Genomic DNA, 12,439 nt, shown 5'->3' with positions numbered 1-12,439 from the left:
AATTCTTTTGAGATTTAACCATTTATGTATAAACCTAAGAAATCACACTGATTTGTGCAATAATATCATTTTTTTCTCAGGTGCTGCGTTGATATTTTGAGTTACGTTCACCCAGTAAACTGAACTGCCCGAACGATTACCGGCTACTTTTGTAACAGTTGAATTATTTTCCTTCTAATACTCACTATTCTAGTATTTTACTAAGCAAAAGCGAAAATGCAGAAAAATGATTCTCCCTTGGGGAACGACAAGAGGAATGCAGCAATAGAGGACAGAGAGTGAGCACGAAGTCAAGATAAAAAGTAAAATTCGAGGACAAATAAGGATAATAATATTCCAAAACCTAGGATCAACGACGATCTATTCAATTTAAACAGTTTATCTTTTTAAATGTTCAAATTAACGCTTTTTGTAAAGAATTAAAAAATTTAAGAGATGGTATGAAATAGACACTGTATATCTAATTACGATTTTTTAACATGAAATAATTGGTCTCTTAGAAGCTTAATTATTTATTGTTTATTAATAGCTTATTAATCATCGTGTTAAAGCCGATGTAGTCAAACCATTGTGCTATTTCAAAAACTCTCTTAATTTCTAAATTTTATTTAAAAAAATATTTAAAAGGGAAATATAGCTTTTTTCCGCTCAATTAACCCTTTTTTAACTTAAAATTAACGCTTTTAACATCAATTTAACTAAACGTAACTTCAAATTAACCATTTGTAAGTAGAGATTAAACCTTTATAATTTCAAAATAACCGTTCCTTTAAGGCTTTAAAAACATAAATATAAAATAGTGAATGCACCATGGCAGTATTGACATTTTTCCCTGTAACACCCTGTATGTAGAAAGTTGTATATTTAAAGTTTTTTAAAAATAAAATAATTGGGCTGGAATTATTATGGCCCAATTAGATAGTTTTCTATGGTATCAACAGATTTGTCCAAAACCTTTTAGTTTTGGAGTTATCATTTGAAGCAAGTCGTGAAACCTTAAACAATCAGAAAAAGGGGAATAACTCCGAAACTGATGAGATTCGGACCATAATTACTTACAACTTTTTGGTTCCATTTTGAATGTACAATCTACTGGCAAAGTTTGTTACACGAGTAGCCAACGCCTTGTATTTTGATACTATCTCCTCAGTTTTTAATGTTTTATAGAAAGAGTTAATTTGAAGTTAAAAAGGATTAATTTGAAATTGTTTAGAAAAACCTATAATGAAGGGATAATAGTTAGTGAAATAGTTCCATAACTATTGATTTCTAATTTAGTTTTCTTATTTAAATTATAAGTGATTTTTTAAAATTACTTGCAAAAATGCCAGCCGAAAAAGGAAGGTTGAATATAAAATAGCGGTTGAATAAAATATGGTAATATTTTTTTAATTAAAAAATTTGTTATTGACTGTACAAAAAGTGAATTGTTTAAATTTAATTTATTTATGAGCGCGTTGATGTCATGTATATTAATTAGTTTTAACATAAAACAATATCCATTATGTTTAGTGGTATATTGAACAAATTACTTCTTTCAATTAATTATTCTTTTTATGTAAGGTCTTGGTTGGAATGAAAAAGTTAGTGTCACGAGCGGGATTCGAACCCACGACCTTCGGCTCATACGCCGCTGCTCTTACTACTTGAACTATCGTGACTTCGATCCAGTCGGACATCAACGCGCCATCTTAACCGTAACCATTGGAATTTTCCCTCTGTTTTTTGAAATGTATAATCAGGATTCGATTTTCAGCGATTTGTTAAGTGGCCACAGGGAGCTGTTAGTGAAGTGATAATTTTTTTACTCATTAAATCCGTTAAGTTTAATGGTCTTATTGACCAAATTTCTTCTTTCAATTAATTATTCTTTTTTTAAACGTAATATCTTGATTGAAATGAAAAAGGTAGTGTCACGATCCGAATCCGATAGAAGTTACGATAGCTCAAGTGGTTAGAGCAGCGGCGTATTGAGCCAAAGGTCGTGGGTTCGAATCCCGCTCGTGTCACTAACTTTTTCATTCCAGCCAAGACCTTACATAAAAAGAATAATTAATTGAAAGAATTAGTTTGGTCAATATACCACTAATATAAATGGGTTATATTTTGCTTTTACATCTCAACAAAGACCTTACATAAAAAATAATAAATTAAACCATAATATGTTATATTAATAGAAATATTTACTTTATTCCAGGAATGTTCTGTTGATCGTTTTTTTGGATCAGCTTCGATTTTTTAGAGTAAATCCTCGTTTGTCCGTCAGTGAACTTCGGTTGACCAGACACGGTTTGAACCAAATGATTTACAGGATTAAAGGAATAACATTGTAAGGTACAAAAGGACTCACCCAATATTTAAAGTCTTTAATTGAAATTAATTGAGGTTGGTTGGGCCAAATGAAGTCGGATATAAGTTCCACCGGTTTTTTTGAACAATACGAAGCAATGCTGACTGTTACAGGAGTTGTCTCATGATTCTAAAGAGGGGTCTCACTTGTCGTTTTAATCCCACGGGGGGGCCGGAGGAGGTGGATTGAAAAGATTGAAAAGTGTAAAGGCCCGTTGAGGCGGTTTCAAAAAGCGATTGGAAGATCGTCTCGTTAATTTTAGTTAATGCGAATCCTCATGGGGGAGAGTGAACAATGATTGTTGCCAAGGAGTGGAGGCACTCGGACTGATTGCCTCCCCCACTCGCTGACGCACGGGTGCCAAGACGTGTCGAAACATTTGAACACCACCCCTCGATGACGTCGTGTGCAAAATCACAATATCGACTTACGCAAATCTACTCAATTGTAGACGAAAGGTAAGTGATGGAAGGACACGCTGATATTAACGAAACATTGTCTACTGACAAGGCAGGGAAGGAAAAAGCTCATGCTACAACTCTATTATTTAGCCTTCATAACAACGAATCTTTAAAAGATACTTTTAATAAAAATAATGACATATAAACACTGTCATAAAAGTTTATCACCGATGATGGCACATCACGATCCTCGTATGCTTCAAACTGTCAAAGATCGGACTCAATAACTGTAGGATTGCTGCACATTGGAGAATATGTCAGGGTGGCGGCCAGAGAATGAACAACTCAGCAGTTCATGACTGTTTTCTATTATTTCGGACTTATTCTTGTCAAAGTGAAGATTTTATCCTGTTTAATCATTTAATTTCGAACAATAACATGGGCCTCCCTTTTCATTTTCACAATCTCCATATCCTAATTGTTTTGACTGATGAAGGACTAGAATAAATCCGAAACGTCGTCAATAATAAAAAAGTAATATGTTGAAGTCGGTTTTTCCCTTCGGGGAAAAAGCACTTTCAGGTAGTCACCCCTTGTGATTATGATTATAGTCTGGATGATGACCATCGTAACATAGACTGCTACACAGATGGATCACTTATCAAAGGAAGAGGGAGTGGTGCAGGAATTTACATACCAAAATTAGGAATCAGCATCTCCTCCCCTCTTGGCAATAACACCTCCGTTTTTCAGGAGGAAATCTGGGCCATCAATGTGTGTTGTAGAACACTGATGGACAATAAAAATATGGAAAAAGATATTAAAATCTTTTCTGACAGTCAGGCTAGTCTTAGGGCAATACAAAAAGATTTGTTAACCTCACGACTGGTGGAGGAAACTATAGATATTATCAAAGGATCTCTTTCAGGTTTGAGAACAAGGTAACTCTTATTTGGATACCAGCACATAAAGGACACCATGGCAATGAAAAGGCGGATGGCCTAGCCAAAGAAGGTTCTAATACTGCGTTTGTTGGGTCACAACCGGTATTACCCCACTCTATGAGCACAGCGAAAGAGAGTATCAATAACTGGGGCATGAAACAATTCCTTAGGGAGTGGAATTTATCCCCCGGACACACAATCGAAAGAGTTTGTTAAGGCGAACAAACCAGCTGAATCGAAATGGCTATTCTCTATTTCAAGGAAGGGAATTAGGAGGCTGATAGGTATCCTGACGGGCCACTGCCCACTGAGAAGACACCTCTTCATAATAGGTATCCTACCAGATCCCTTTTGCCGTTTTTGTGAAATAAAAGAAGAAACGGCACATATTGGTTTTGTGTGAAAGTGTTGTCAAGTTCACAACTCATTCTTGACCGCTCCTCACGACTTCAAAAAATTTTGAAACAACCGGTCACTAAGAAAAACAAAAAATGTTATGAACTGCTCAGTTGTTCATTCTCTGGCCGCAACACTGACAATTTCTCCCATCACGAATCCGTCATCCGGCTGACAAGAAACACCAACTATGCGATTTATGTTCGAAGTTACACGACACTATCGCAATAAACGAGGCCGTTTAGGAGTGGCAATCAAAATTTAGTCCTTTTTATCATAGAAATTGCATGGAGACTGTAAATTTCTCGGCATTCGTGGATAGCATTCCACTCTTTTGCTAATGGAATTAGATTTTCCACGGATTTCCAAGGGTATTTATTAATTGTCGGTCATGTGCCAAATCTTTGATCTAGTCCGTAGGTGTCATATTTGGGCTATGTGATAAGTCGTTTCTTCTCTGGGTTAGGAACTCGGTATTTCAGTAGTCATGCATCAGACGGCGAGGAAAGACCTCAAGTCAATTCATTTTTTCGAATATTGCTTGTGCACTGTCTTGCCACTACTTAAATCCTAAAAACGTTCTATTTTTGCTTCAATTAATTGTTATTTTTATGTAAGGTCTTGGTTGAGATGAAGTAGCTAGTGTCACGAGGAGATTCGAACCCACGACCTTCGGCTCAATATGCCGCTGCTCTATCTAACCCCTTGAGCCATCGTGACTTCGATCCACTCGGACTCCTATTAACCTGAATGGAGGGCTTAGCCCAATTAGCCCGAGGAATATCGAGTACTCTTGGGAAGAGGAGAGAATGAATATGTAAATGTAATTTATTAGTTTGAATGAAAGAGGTTATCCCCAATTACCCCGAGGAATATCGAATACTTTTTGGTACTGTAAATGCTAAACAGATTATCCGTTTTTATCTTGTTTTCCGTGTTTCTGTGTCATTTGTGTTTGTTATTTGTATCCAAAGTGACGAGGCCTCCCCATCTCAACCTACAACCTTTCGAATTTTCCCTCTTTTTGCCAGTTTTTCAAATGTTGTGTAATTAGGATTCGATTCTCAGCGACTTATAAAGTGGTCACAGGGAGCTGTTAGTGAAGTGATACTTATTTACTTATTTTATATTAATCCATTTATGTTTAGAGGTCTAATTGACTGACTATATTAATTATTTCAATTAATAATTCTTTTTATGTAAGGTCTTGGTTGAGATGAAAAAGTGTCACGAGCGGGATCGAAGTCACGATAGTTGAAGTGGTTAGAACAGCGGCGTATAAACCGAAGGTCGTGGGTTCAAATCCCTCATGTGACACTGACTTTTTCATCTCAACCAAGATCTTACATAAAAAGAATAATTACTATGGTCCATTAAACCACTAAACATAAATGGTTTGTTTTTGTTTTACATCTCTACCGTGATGAACTAAAATGACGAACGACCGAATCAAATGAGCAGCATAAAATAAGGATTGATTGGGGGGGGGGGGTTATACTGGTTGCCAGCTTCTTTCTGCACGTAGGTAGTTAATCTATCTAAATAAATAGATGGATAGATAAACAGACAAATAGATGCCTAGGAAAATTGTATATTAGATTTGTTTATATATTTATTGTAAAATCTAACTAGATTGACCAGTTTTTGAGAAAACCAAGGAATACACACAAGCTGTCATCCTGTTAAGTATATAGATAAGAAAATATATAGATGGTTAGATAAATAGACAGGCAGATACATAGAAAATTTTTGTAATAGATTTCCTTATATAATTATTGTATTATCTAACTAGGTTGAGCACTTTTGAGAAAGACCAGGGAGTTCACTAACAAGGTATACTAACAAGCTGTCACCCTGCTAAGTAAAGGTCGTGGGTTCAAATCCCGCTCGTGACACTAACGTTTTCATCTCGACCAAGATCTTACATAAAAAGAATAATTAATTGAAATAATTAATATGGTCAATTGGGGAGATGAAAAACCAATATGGTCAATAAATAGGAAAATGGATAGATGGATAAATAAATAAACAGATAGATACATGGAAAAGTTTTATAATAGATATGCTTATATATTTATTGTAATATCTAACTAGGTTGAGCATTTTTGAGAAAACCAGGGAATACATTAGCAAGCTGTCACCCTGTTTATGTACATAGGCAGATAGGCAGATTTTAGAATAGATTGGCTTATTATTTTGTAGTTAGATTGATTTTATTAAAAATTTAAGTTAAAACCTCAATTTTATACATGAATGATGAAATAATTGCATTTATTCTACTTAATTAATTTCCTCAGACGGTCAGGAAATCTTTCTAGTCTGTTATACCATCAAATTGTACACGTTGTTTATACTAGAGAATAAAGACATTTAAAAGTCTTAAATCGATGCTTAATCATTTTTACTCGGATTAGCATGTCTGTGAAGGCTGTCTGTCTGTAGTTACGGTGGTCGCTAGACTTTGAACGGAGCTTTTGCAGTATTTTGTTTTTTGGGGCAAAAAACAGTACCTTAATGAATGTGTAATTTAGCGAAACAATCCATTGAAGAGATTTTTGACTAACCCGAGAACAAGCGGGCCAGGATTTCACAGTAGGAAATTTAACAATGTTTTTTATGCCATACAAACTATCAAATTGCTGTATTGTTTCAAACAGTTGATCAATTATTGTTTTCTGTCAGAATTGTGGTTTGAAAGAATTCCGTATTATTTTTAAACGAATGGCCAAGTTCAAGGCTGGAAACTGATAATCAACAGGTACTGCTGCTATTGATTTGTCCTTGACGTCGCCGAAGTTACGATGAGTTTCCAAGGGCGTGGTGACAACCGCCTTTTCTCGGCCGATACAACGATATTCATAAGCCGGATCCTAAGCCGTTTATTATCTCTTCTTTCTATATATGTGTTTACAGCTGATATTTTATTGGAAGTTGCCCGATTTTAGATTGTTTTGAATATATAAGGGGTATTCACTTTCTTTGTGTTAACGCTGTTAACTCTGCTTAGTCTAGAAAAATGATGACGTAGACTTGTAAGAATCGGCTTGTTAACATTGCTCGCTCTAACAGGCCAATGTTAGATGTTAGGTCGAAAATGTAGTCACTTTGCTGTCCGTTAGGGTATAGGTACCCAACATGGCAGCCATGAATTTAACAGCTGTTTTTTGTGTACACGTAGTTTTTATTCTTAAATACGTATTAATTAAATCAGTCCAATTCATTTCTTTTTTTAATTTCTGACCTGTCCTTATACTCTCATTCATAAAAGATTCATCCCCTATCCTATAAAGTCTCGGGAAGAAATGTAATTTGACTGTACATATATACTAGAGATGTATGTACATAGGTGCATAACTCCGAGGTCAAATGTTGGGAATTGTTACGTTAAAGTGGAGAAAATTCAGTTTTTATGTAAAGAAACGTGTTTTTCTTAAATAAACATTAAAAAAATTGTAACTTTTAATTAACTAATAAAACCATGAGATTAACGGCATTCTATTCCATTTTAGATATACTAGGGATATTCACGATCTTTGTGTTAACCCTGTTAGGTCCTGTTAGATCGAGAAAAATGATGACGTAGACTTGTAAGAATCGGCTTGTTAACATTGCTCGCTCTAACAGGCCAATGTTAGATGTTAGGTCGAAAATGTAGTCACTTTGCTGTCCGTTAGGGCATAGGTACCCAACATGGCAGCCATGAATTTTACAACTGATCTTTGTTTACACGTATTTTTATTCTTAAATACGCATTAATTAAATCAGACCAATACCTTTTTTATTTATTTCTGACCTGTCCTCCTTATACTCTCATCCATAAAAGATACATCTCCTACATTATAAAGTTGTAGGCTGTTAGACGGATACAAGTTAGTTATGCCGGCACGAATTGAAGCCATTTGTTAGTAATTTTCGAGTGCATTTTGAATGAAAGAGTTGATTAATTTTAATTTGTTTAATTAACTTCTGGCATCTTACAATTTAACACAAAAGAAACAACAACAAGCCTTCAAGGACAAGCCTTTATTCGAGTTAATACGAGTTAACATCTTACAAACATCGTGAATAACCCTATTTTGTCACAGAATCACTCCGAAAAACATTTGCAAGCTTATTGTTAGCTACTTCGAAAATAGGACCGCAGAAATAGCGAAATATACGCTTGTAGTGTAAAATGTTGCGAAAGGATGTCCTCAGGGTCTGTCCCATGTCCTTTCTTTTGGAACGCGGTCTTTCATGGTCTGTCTAAGAAGTTAACCGAGGAATGGGTCGGACGCCTTATAGCCGCTAATAGAGGGAGAAACGAAAAAACCATTACTTTACCAAGTTTAAAAAGTTGTAAGCGTCTTTTTAAGCTGGTGTGTTGAAAAGTATTTAAAAATTGCCCCAGAAAATTGCCAAACCCTGATATTAAAAGACCAGAACTACAATAAGGGTGCGGAAAAAACAAGCTGTGCATACGCCCAATTCAAAAACATTGTCAAATCTACATGAGGATTAAGCTCATTGGCCCTACTCATCCTCTATAAAACTGTTTGTCTTTCATTGCAACTTACGGTGCAGCAGCGTGGGCACCTAACCTGAGAAGCAAAACGAAAACGTTTTGAACAGAGCCAGAGTCGGATTGCTGAGGACGACGAAAGCGTACAAAACGACATCCACGAATGGACTCCAAGCTTTAGCTTACTCTCCTCCCAAATACTTGATTGTACAGATAAAAAGTCACTGTTTTGAGAAAAAGATAGGAAAAACGATCAGTGTCTAAGACCTGAGGAACCATAAATGAAATGGCCAACCAGATGTTCTACGGGGGAAAGCAAACGGTCTCTGGTCAAATGGGTAGAGGAAAAATGGCAAGAAAGCTGGGAAAATAACGTTAAAATAACGTAAAAAATCTCGAATTAGTAGAATAATTTTTTATTTTCACATTTAATTTTGTAACTATTTTAATTTTTATTAATTTTCATCCGGTATTTTATATAAAAACGTTCGAAAAAGGAAAAGGTCATACTGACAAGACTCCACATAGGTCATACAAGAATAATACACTGCCAACTTCTGGCCGGGAAGTGACCGCGCAGGTGCCCATTATGTAAGGATAGAATACCGGTCCAGCACCTGTTCAATTGTACAAGGCTTGAAGCAAAGTAAAGTAAAAATTGATCGTGCAAGATTGAACAAGATGGCGAGCGATAAAGATATCACATTTAATAATGCAGTTCGAGATGCTATGGATGCTCGTGGTAACTTAAGTAACGAAATGAAACAGTCAGTTTTGAAGGTGATATAACAGTAGTATATAATGAATTAAAGCACGAAGTTATGTTGCCTGAAAGGAAGAAAGTAGGCTTAGAGGTGAAAGGAATTACTTACGCACAGATTGCCTCTGATAAATCTTGTCAACAGAAAATGGCAAGTACGTTTAATTGTTATTCTGCCCCATAAAGCAAGATCTGGAGATACAAAGAGAATAGTTAAAGCTCGATGTGTCCCACATAATAGAGGAGTGACATGCCTTGCCTCCATACAGAAAGCGTGTAGGCATGACGCCGGATTTAAGAAAGGTTCTCGGACACGGTAGCGAGTTTCAGGGTCCCCTGTTCCGCTTTTTAGTGGAATTGGGAATTTTTTTTATTATATATAGCTGTCAAAATGTGTTTTGTGTTTCTGTATTTTGTATGAGTGAGTGTATTTATTAGAGTGAATGGGGAGGTGCTGATGGCGGAATAGCATCCCTATTCACCAAATAGGATGAATGCAATGTATATAGGTGTTAAAGTATTTATGTGTGAGAATGCGTATTGGATGTGTGCGCGCGGGGCTGAAATGATCAAACTGTCGGATGCCCCTTAGTATAGATGTAATATTGGTGGTGTAATATACTGCGACCTTAAAGAGCTATTGTTCTTTGCCTAAAGCACATCGTTGAAGCTCTTCTATGGTCACATTATACATCTCAAAACACTTCTTCCTGTGGGCAAGTGTAGCACCGCAGTTTGTTAGTAGATATGTATGTTGGCGTCTGCTCTGCCTCTTTGCAGAATCTGCATGTGCCGTCTTGGATTATTCCAATCTACTTGAAGCGTCCATTTAGCTTGCAGTGTCCTGTTAAGAATCCTATTGATTGTCAGTTTGTTCCTGCTTCCCTTGACACATTCTGTAGTTTCTTTTCTTCCGAAATTTGTTAAGAGATTCTTGGATTGCCTATGTCCAATAAGTGAATTCCATTGTTCCTTCATTTTCTTTTTGTCCTTCTGTCTGAGATACTCATTAATAGAGTGGGTTCCTATGCCACAGAAGGGTTCAGGTTGTCAGCGGTGTAGCAGCGCAGCTCCTTGCCTTGCAAGGGTGTCCGCTTTCTCGTTGCCTTCCTCATGATATTTGAGTTTATTGCTTGCGTATTGGGAAAAAAAAACTGCGTGTAGTGTTAATAAGTTAAAAAAACTCAATGGTGTAAAGTTACTAATAGAATCTAGTAAAGAAGATGTTAATAAATAACTAATGAAATACATATGAAATGTACAGATGATTTAATAACTACCATGAGTAATAAAAAGTGGGCAGATATATTAGCTAAACGTATTATAGAGAAAGACATTAAAAAAATCTAATCCTGGAAGTAAAACCACAATTACGAAACAGTTTTATTAATAACGGATTAAAAATAATCTATTAAAGCATGTCCTCGACAAAAAGAATTATGCAGTAATTGTATTAATTTAAACGAACGTAATAAAACTCGAAATCAACAATTCAACCTCAACCATTCTCTTAATACATATTGTCCTGTTTACACGATGATAGTATAAATTGAATTAAACAACACATTGACTATAATTGCTGCTCACAATCACAATAATCAAATAAAAAGAAGTACAGTGAACAACATCAGCTGCCTACAAATCATTCTGATCAAGCGATCAAGGAAAACTACAGACAAACTAAATGAACTATTGAGTAAAGAACAAATGGATCTATTACTTATACAGGAACCCTACTGTATATCGAATAACGTGGCAGGATTAAATAGAAAATATAGAATTCATCAAAAAGGGAAAAAGGAAAAGAGGAATAGTAGCAACTGATCCAACTCTGAATGTTATACTTTTAAGTGATCTTTGTGGCGAAGATACGGTCATTGTTGAAATTAATACTAATTGTGGTAATAAAATTATTCTTGCAAGTGTTTATTTTGATATTAAAACGATGTAAAATTAGATTTATATTATTTAAAGGTATAACTACATACAATAAACAATAAAAGGGGGGGCGTCGGTGGCCGCAAGGTTTAGTCTTTGACACGGCACTCATCACTGTAAGGTAAAGGTCCCGGGTTCGAATCCAGCGGCCCTGCATTCGAACCCGACATACTTACAAATGGGCGTTTTTCAAAAACACCGGCACCCTGAGGGTTTATATGACCTCTGCTGTTGTCAAAAAAAAAAAAAAAAAAAAAAAAAACTACAATCTGCACAGTCATGCGAGAGCTCCTGACAGGGCGAAGCGTTTGACTAATAGAGGCAAAATTTTGGAATCATTCATTGCTGAAAACCTGATTGTAATTCATAATGAATACTACGGACTGCCTACGTTCCATAGTAGTAATGGTGATAGCAATATAGTTTTATCTATTTCATTCAGATGAGCCCATATATTTGTAACTGGAAAAATGGATTATTAGAAAGAGAAACCCTGTCAGACGACAGCTATCTAATATTTAATATTACTCATCAGTAGAGATACATCAACAAAGGAATTACCTCGAAATATAAAGGATATAAGGTAGATAAAGCAGACTGGAATAGATTCGCACAGGCACTAAAGGAAGAATTTATAAAGGGAAGTCTAAGTAGGGGTACTCATTGATATAGCACGAGAACAAATAGAAAATCTCTTAGTACGTGAAGCTGCAAGTACAAATAACCTTCTTCAATTTACTTACAAGTTTAACAAAGCGATAGGAAAAGCATGCAATAAATCGATGCCAATAAAAACTGATAGAGTGGGAGCTGATCGGTAACAGGGAGTTACCAGAAAATAAGAAGGAAGCAGCAAGATGATGATAACATTAAGAAAGAATATTTTGATAAAAAGAAAGAACATGATGATATGTTAACGAAAGCTAAAATAGCATCTTGGCAAAATTACTACAATTCTATAGACGGTTAAAATCAAAAAAGTTAAAAAACAATTGAATTATTCACAGTAAAGGAACTGGTTGGAAGTTATACGTGTAATTTTAAAGATACTACAATTAATCAAGGTTTTTAGTTGAGATAAAAAAGTCAATGGCACGAGCGGGATTCGAACCCACGATCTTCGGCTTGATACGCCGCTGCTCTACCACT

This window comes from Cimex lectularius, unplaced genomic scaffold (genome assembly GCF_000648675.2).
Source record: "Cimex lectularius strain Harlan isolate CLEC.00 unplaced genomic scaffold, Clec_2.1 scaffold117, whole genome shotgun sequence".
Lineage (NCBI taxonomy): Eukaryota > Metazoa > Arthropoda > Insecta > Hemiptera > Cimicidae > Cimex > Cimex lectularius.
This window is presented reverse-complemented; position numbering follows the sequence as displayed.